At 45.7% G+C, this 8,220-nt stretch overlaps 1 protein-coding gene across 1 annotated transcript in view; it reads right to left on the bottom strand.

Annotated features, from left to right (window-relative positions):
• Positions 1-7,042: 7,042 nt before the first annotated feature.
• The window catches only part of PDGFA (platelet derived growth factor subunit A), a 35,804-nt gene continuing 34,626 nt past the window's right edge, over positions 7,043-8,220 (bottom strand). Inside the window, exon 8 of the transcript XR_001874539.1 lies at positions 7,043-7,251. The gene's annotated coding sequence lies outside the window, so the exon portion shown is untranslated. The remainder of the gene's footprint in view (positions 7,252-8,220) is intronic.

Below are 8,220 nucleotides of genomic sequence, written 5' to 3'. Positions count from 1 at the left end.
ACTGTTTTCAAGAGTGGCCGGTGAACTCGCTCTGCCCTGTGCCCTCCAACTGGCGATTAGAGAGGCTTCCTGTAAGCCAATTCAGCTACAGATCGATGATAAATTTAAGATTGCGACATGCTGACCAAAAAAAAAAAGTAAAATCATGACAGGCTATTTTTGGTTTCAAAAGAAACTCCTCTCGCTAGGTCTTTTTGAGCCCTCACCTCCACATACAGCTGCAGAGGAGAAGGAAAACAGGATGCAGGGTTGTAGAGTTGGAGGAATGGAGTGTAAATCAAAGGAGACAAGCTGGTCCCTGTGTGGTGCCTGGGTTAGACCCCAACCTTTGAGCAAGGTGAGCATTTGTCACTTGTTGGGGACTCTCCCAGGAACAGCATTGTCCAGCTGCCTGAGAGTTTATACTGGGCCACAGCCGCATCTCACTTTTTTCCTCCCACTGTATCACCTCCTTCCCCTGTGCTGACAAGTGATTTAGACAGCCTGCCCTCCTGGCCCTGCATTTGAAATGTAAATCAAACACATGGGACATAAAGCTGGGTTTCAAAGTTGGCTATTAACTAGGGCGGAAGGGGTGGCGTAGCAAAAACAAACAGTTCCAAGTTCAAGTCTAAACCATAAGAACAGGCTGAAAAACCTTCCTCCTCTTCCATCACCAGCCAGCGTGAGGGTGAGCCCTCTTCCCAAGTCAGAACACACTTAGTGGTTGCCTGAGTTTCTATCCCAGGTGCCCAGGCTCCAAATCAAGTCTGACAAGTGACCTCAAAGGGAGGGGGACGCTAGGATGCTACAGCTGGCATTGCACATTAGCATGCAGAGACTTCAGTCATAGAATCACAGAATGATTTGGGTTGGCAGGTGCCTTTAAAGGTCATCTAGTCCACGGTTTGTTGCAGTTCTTGATGTCCTGAAAGCTTTTGATGCTGAGCTCTGTGGTGTGCTTGGTCCAATATCTAATGCCCCAGAACACTAACTTCCCCGGTCCCTGGCATGGAAAACCTGGTGTTTAAAAGCAGCATCTCCTCAGCTTCCACCAGGAGAGTTAATGACCAGCTGTACCTTGCAGAATGTGAGGGCCCCCTAAAACTGGAGGCTACGTCTCCTGTTCTAATGTTTTCAAAACCAGTGAAAGTTTTGCTACAAAACTACTGCAGGCCCAAAGCAAACCAGTCTTTTATCAAGTAGGGCGTACCTCTACCATAACAGAATGTAGTTTAATGGTTCTTTACCTGTCACACCAAATAATTCCGGGGAAAAGAAACCCAGCAGTAAAACCTATTTTCTTTTAAATAATTTCTACCATGACTTGGAAATCTGTCTCTGATAATTCTAAAGTGATACCCTCAGCACTAAGTGTAACTTGGAACTCAGAGACACGAATAACTGATAATATAGAGAGGTGTGAATAAGTGCTGCTAAGTCCACTCATTCTGGTACCTAGCAGTTCCCTGGGCTTAGGCTTGTCGGCATCAAATCCTGCCTGGATATGAAGCAAGATTTCTTTGCTCTCAAGGGCAATCTAACAGGAAAGAAAATACTCACCTTTTTCTGAATTCCTTAAAGCACTATTTTTAGTGCAAATTTTCTGCCAGTGAGAGATGGTGAGAAGAGCAGCTGTGAGAAGTGCTGTCCTCCAGCGAGTGGTGATGATCCCAAGGGTGCTGGGCATCAAGCTGGCTGAGCAGAGGACAGCTCGAGCCTTCAAACACTCTGATAGATGGATCATGGCCCCTGGTAGACAGGATGGTGTCCTGGGACTCCAGGGAACACCTGTGAGTGTCAGCCGGGGCAAACTGGGGCACATCATTGCATCTTTCTGCCCCTTAGCATCCCTATTTGTGGAGTGACAACGCTTAACCACTGTTGAAAATTGATCTGGGGGAGGGAAGCAACGCTGTGGCACTGCCAAATGATGCTTCCCCAAAGACTCAGCTCTGTGTTTCTGTTCACAGCACCGGGCAGGGCTGTGCTGGCATCTGTGTGTGCACAGGCGGCCGTTCTGTCTCGGGGACCAGCTCCACCCCAGTGCTCTCTGAAGGCAGAAAGCACTGAGTGCAGCTTCACATGAGCCGCTCACCAGCATATCTGCTAATAACATTCCTTTGTTGATAGCTTGGGCTGTTTTCAAACAGGCTTTGTCGTCTCCTCCAATATGGGAAAGCACTGTCTGAAACCATATAGGATCATAACTATGTCCTAGTCTTCCTGTAAATAATGTGTCATTCCAGTGAAGGCTCCTCATTAGGCAGCATTGCAGAGCACGTTGAAGCCAATTTACTGGAGTAGCAGTGAGGATATCATCACACGATCTTCATTTCCATTAAACAACTGGATCTAACTCTCTTTTATTTTTAGGCTAACCATGCTGAGCTTTCCAATTGCCTTGATGATAATGTAGCTTTTAAATGATTTGTCGTGGCTGGTCGTTTTGCACATGGAAGTTGCTACTAGCTGATTAGGAAAAAAAAAATCCACCATTGCTTCTTCTATTGCTCAGGAAATTGCAATCCTCAATCTGCAGCTTGAAAAGCATGTTGCCATGGAAATGATGCTTATGCTGTCGTAAATAAAAGTATTCCAGGGTCACCAGGGTCTGCGGCATAAACAGGGGCATAGATACTGCCTGGAAAAGTGCCAGAGTGGTTTAAACATATAGGAAGATAATTTTAATGGTACTTTGCTTTCACTGTTATCGTCAGAAGGACTGATGAAGGTTAACACATAACTATAACCTTGTCACAAAAGCAAAGCAGAAAAAGTCTTAGCTATTGGTAATACTAACAGAGTAGGGAAAACCATATCATAGCCCTTCTGACCAGTATTTTCCAGCTCAGTCAGAGCAGTGTTCCTTTCCCATTGTATCTCTCTCACACATTCAGCAGTGAAATCTAATTGTATATTCATTCTGGGGCAGCTTTATTGAATTCATGAGCAGAGCACACGAGAGCTCAGGAAAACCAGTTGATGTTGTAAAATGCTGTGTCATGGGCTACCTGATGATGCAGTGAATATTCCCTGATTCTCCAGATACATTCCACCCACAGCCCAGGAGCAATCACAGGAAATTGGCCTTTTCCTTGGAGAGGAGACACCTTTGAACAAGATCCCGGCTGAGGGAAGGAGCCTGTGTGCCCTTCCCTGCTTCTGTCCGAGGGTGATGGGCAACAACTCCATGCAGGAACAAGAGCCAGCACAGACACTGTTTCAAAGGAGAAATCCAGAGGCCAGCAACAGAGAGGGTTTGGGATGTGTCAGTTCATGTGAGTTTTCAGGAGCAAAGCAGGCAGTTACTGTTTCTGGTGGGTTCTTAACTGTTCAATGGACTGCTCAATGGCATTAAATGGGCCATGCCGTGAAGCTGCCTTGGGCAGTATCAGATCAAGGATACACACTTTTCTCTTTGTATTTTTAATACCCACACAAGCATTTAGAGCACAGGCAGTCACTTTAAATAAAACTACAGCGATTGTAAATGCCACAGCTTGCTTATTTACTTACTGTCTCTTAGTCTGCCCAAAATGTGGAAATAATGTTTCCAGAGATGCTGGAATTCATGTGCCTGTTGAGAATCCTGGCTCCTGTCCTGGATGATATTGCATATTCAAGGGATGATTCACTCACTCCTGAGAGGGAGGATGGACTGTACCAGCTGTACCACCTCTCCGTGGCTGACTGACAGCCTGGTGATGTTTCCACAAGGAAGCCTCATGCCTCCAGGTTAAGCCAGCAATTATGGAGCAAACAAAAGAGAAGTGAAATGGAGAGATGAATCACAGAGAGACCAAATAAAAGAGAATTGGAAAGGTGATGCCAAGCCAGACTGACAATAAAATTTTCATTTTTCTCAGCCCAAAATATATAGATAGGATTCTGCATTTCTTTTTTGTGTAGATCAACAATGTCCTTTGCCATCTGCAAGGGAGGATTCGGGAGGGACCAGCTCAGCTTTTAGGGTTTTGCCACCCCACTCCTGTGAAAGGGTGGTAAAACCTACAGCCAGCAGCCCTCGGTTGAACATGAGTAAGACCCAACCTTAACACCCTTGAGTGCTCCATAAAATGACTTATAAGTTCAAGAAATAGGTTTACCCCTTTTGTACTCTAATTTTTTAAAAAATGTCATCACTGTTGGGACAGGAACTGTGTGGGATATGGGGCTGATACCATACACACCTTGCCACAGATTTATCACAGAAGGGCTGGCCAAGGCTTTGAAGGCAGCTGACGGCTCCCAGCTGGCCAGGAACTCACTCGCGTGGCCTCTGCCGCTTCCTAATGGGAACAGGGTGGAAAAGCTGGGCTCAAAGGTTGCCCAGAATGACTAAGAGAAAAAAAATTCCTCCTGCCACTCCTGTGCTAATCAAAGGGGTGTGGAGAAGAAGTTTCGATTCCTCGTGTCCTGCACTGGCAAACAGGAAAAAAGATAAATATATATATATATATATAAATTACACAACCAATTTCTATATTAAGGAGGAAGGCTTCATGCCATCAAAATCAGCCTTGAAATTAATCTTGCTTGTGGTATATGGAAACTGAGCCAGATAGTCCAAGCTCCCTTAAAGTGTTTTTCAAACACACCTAATCTGTTTACTCCGAGCTTTTACTGCTGGTGTTACCTGGGACTTCGCCTCTGAGATTTCCTACAGTTTGTGATCTTAGCAGGTCAAAGTTTCCAAAGGTGGGGAGAAGAGGCAATCCCTTTCCCTGCCTGTACAAAAGGTATGTGCCTCCGAGCTACTAATTTAGAACCAATGAATCAGAAATAAGTAACATAAAAACTGTCTAACGCTGGTGTTTACAGAGCACCTCCTCTGAGCAGACAAAAGCGTGTGTCAACAGGGAAACTGCCATGTAGAGCTTGCATGGCAAGTGGCTCAGTGTATTTAAACAGCTTTTGCAGAGATGTTAACACGTTGCTAGGGAAGCAGGAGCCCTCATGGATAAAGGTGCCCTCCTGCTCCAAGACCCGCCATCCGCACAATGGGAAAAATGGAGCTGCCCCGGCACTCACTGCTTTCTGTTTTCATCTTTGCAGCTTAAAAAAAGGCAGAAAAGGCAGTTCTTCCAGTGACTGATTAATGGTCCTTCTGCAGAAACTGCATTTTGCACATATTTAGAAATCTTGAGCTAGATAACACTTTGACCTAAAATATAAAAGGTTCATTTTTTCTTTTCTGATAGTGTCTGACATTTGTACGTTTTAATACCTTATTTTTGAAAAAGGTCTTCTCTAACTTGAAGAACAAAGTGGCCAGGCTGTGGCTCTGGATGCACGTGCACCCCCTGCACGTGTGTGGCTGGTGGGTGCTCCGAGCACGTCACTAGACCAGCTCTGGGACACACTGACACACCTCAGACCACCAGGAAAGACGTCCCAGTCTGGCACCAAGAGGCCCAGGAAACATGCCCGGCACAACTCCCATTCCCATGGTGTGTGGTCCCTGGGGTAATCAGTGTCATCCCCTGCCTGTGAACCATTCCCCAAGTTTTATCTTCCCCAGAATGCTCCACGTGTGTGTGATATGAGACTGGGTTATATTAAGCCCACTGCTCAAAGGACCAGAGACGATGGGTCCCATGGGCACATAGCAACTATGCTACAGAGAGAGTGAAAAATTCAGGGAACAAGTGGCACTGTAATCTATTTTACCTACCCGGAATAGATCTATCCATGTACTGATCTCTATAAACACACCCTTTTCTCCATATGGGTGGGTATATATTTATATGTACCAGCCTCAAAATACCAGTAAGTTTTTATTAGCCCCCTTTGCAGATGGGGTGATGATGACAGACAAAGTGCTCTGATCCCTCTGGGCTGCTCCTCCTTGGGAGGGCAGAGTTGGGGTCTTCTCTCTCTAGGTGAGGGAAGGGAGGGAGGTGAGTTTTCCCAAATCCCAAATAGCTCCTTGGTGCAGTGATCTTGCTCAGCTCTCACTTTGAATCATGCTGGCAAATAAACATGAAAGTGAAAACGGTATTGTGAGATGGTTATGCAAGAGCGGGCGGATCCCGGGACTGAACCATTGTTCCAAACGTTTAATTAACATTATGAAAGCTGATTAAAGGAAAATCTTTAACCTCCAGGGAAATCCCATTTTCCCTCACTTCCCATACCGCTGTAATTTTCACAATGTAAGAAGGAAAGTGTTATTGCAAGGCATGATTCATATCAGCTACAACCTGATCTTTGCCACAGCCATGTCCTGCAGCTTAAATAATTGCCAGCGGTGACACCAGACAGGGACACTTCTGAGACAGCATTTTTCCCCCGTTATCCCATGACCTGAATTGCCATCATAATTTCTAGACTTTGTGTCATCCTGGCATGATGACAAGTGTTCACCCACGCTCCAGAACTAAGAGTTAGTTCACGAGGACAGTGATACCTACCCAGACACAGCATCTCAGATACAAAGTGCGAATGACACGCCACAGTCTGGCGTGGTAACAGCAGGGACTGTTTGCTTTGGTCACTGCAGCAAATTCCTTTGAAGGCAGGAAACTGGAGCACCATCTCCAGTGACTCCCCATCTAACCTTGAGCGAACCACGTACCCTTTCTCCTCTTTTGGAAGTGGGGAAAAAGGCAGTGTTACCTCTCTCTCTGCAAACAATAACGAACATAACCAGGCACTGGAGATGTTTAGGTGGAAATTGCTATTGTAAATTATGGTAGTGGAGAGATTTGTTTTCAGCTGTGGCGGGTCTGTGAGGAAGCACAGCCCCCCAGCACTCAGCTGTGTATGGGTGGCACATTGCCTCTCTGCTCTTCTAGGACTATTTTAATTATATGTCACGGCCAGCCCATCAGAGACCTAATCCCAGGATCTAATCTTGGAGGCCACAGACAGCTGACTGTCTGCACAGTGTACTCAGAGAAGCACCCTTGGGGCTGCCGTGGGGGCAATGCACCCACCCCACATGCAGAGTGGGCACCTGCCCAGGGACAGCCCTGATCATCCACCTGGCCAGGGCACCACAAGCTCCTCTCTGACAGGGATGGCCCGTGACTGTCATCAGGGACACACCATGGCCCTGGGTCCTCCCCTGTTTAACAAGAGCCTGGGTGGAGGCTGCATCTACAGACACCCAAATCTAACTCTTGAGAAAACACTTGGCTGAAGTCCTTTCTAAGCATCAGGCTTATATAAATACATACACATATAAATACATGATAAAAATACAGCCTCTGGCAGCAGGAACAGTCTCGTACGCAGATCTTCAATAGTTATTCCCATCTGTAGATCCTGCAGGATAAAGACATTGTAGAACTTCAGGGATCATTCTGAAAATGGAAACGATTATTTTTTTCCACTGTTCTCTATGTGTACCTGATGCAAAAACTATTTTAATTATGATACAACAAGATCATACTCAGTACTCTGACTATGAAGAATAGGCATCACTTTTGTGCAAATAGAGACATTAGTAAAGTAGAAGCTTTACTTACAGCATGAAATTCCTCCTTCAAAAAGCACTAGAGGTAAACCAAATTCACACAGTGAATACCAAATGTATGAAATTCTGACTCAATGAAAGGCAGACAGCTGGGTATTCTGATAAAAAATGGGCCTTTATTTTTTAAATTCTTCTTTTCATTACCTGGATTCTGTGTTCGTCAGAGCAACAAAATATAGTTTCTTTGATATGCGGCAAATCTGAAAACAATCCTGCAAACAGCACAGCACAAAAACTCCCACAAAAAGGGAAAGCTATAAAATTTGAGAGGCGACGAGGCTTTCAGAAGTGCCAGTTTCCCAGTGCAGTGGCTGGAAGGGTGGCCTGGCCTGGCGGCAGTTCAATCATTTTGTAACGAAGGACAAATACTTTCAACATCCTGAGAAAGAGGGCGGGGGGACGGGGGCACGGCTGCCTTGCTTTCCCTCCTCCTGCTATTCTTTCTCCTCCCTCCCCCTACCCCTTGGATTTTCAATAGCTCTTTAGTGTTTCCATCAAAGGCTTTTACCATTCATCCTCCCTTCTGGTGCCTGCCTTCCACCTGTCTATCCATCACAGCCCTAACCCAGGTCCTTTTTTTTCCCCGGCTTTGCTATTTTTCACGCGGGGGGATTTGTTTATAAGCTTCTGTATTACCTAAACTGGAGGGGAAGAGGCTGCTGGGAGAAAAGTGAGAAAGCAGGATTAAGGAGGAATAATTCAGCTCCGTTGCATTTCCATCTGAACGGTCATAAAATGTGCAAATCCTGTTCCTGGGA

The sequence above is a fragment of the Lepidothrix coronata genome, unplaced genomic scaffold (genome assembly GCF_001604755.1).
Source record: "Lepidothrix coronata isolate B3197 unplaced genomic scaffold, Lepidothrix_coronata-1.0 Scaffold41, whole genome shotgun sequence".
Lineage (NCBI taxonomy): Eukaryota > Metazoa > Chordata > Aves > Passeriformes > Pipridae > Lepidothrix > Lepidothrix coronata.
This window is presented reverse-complemented; position numbering and strand designations above follow the sequence as displayed.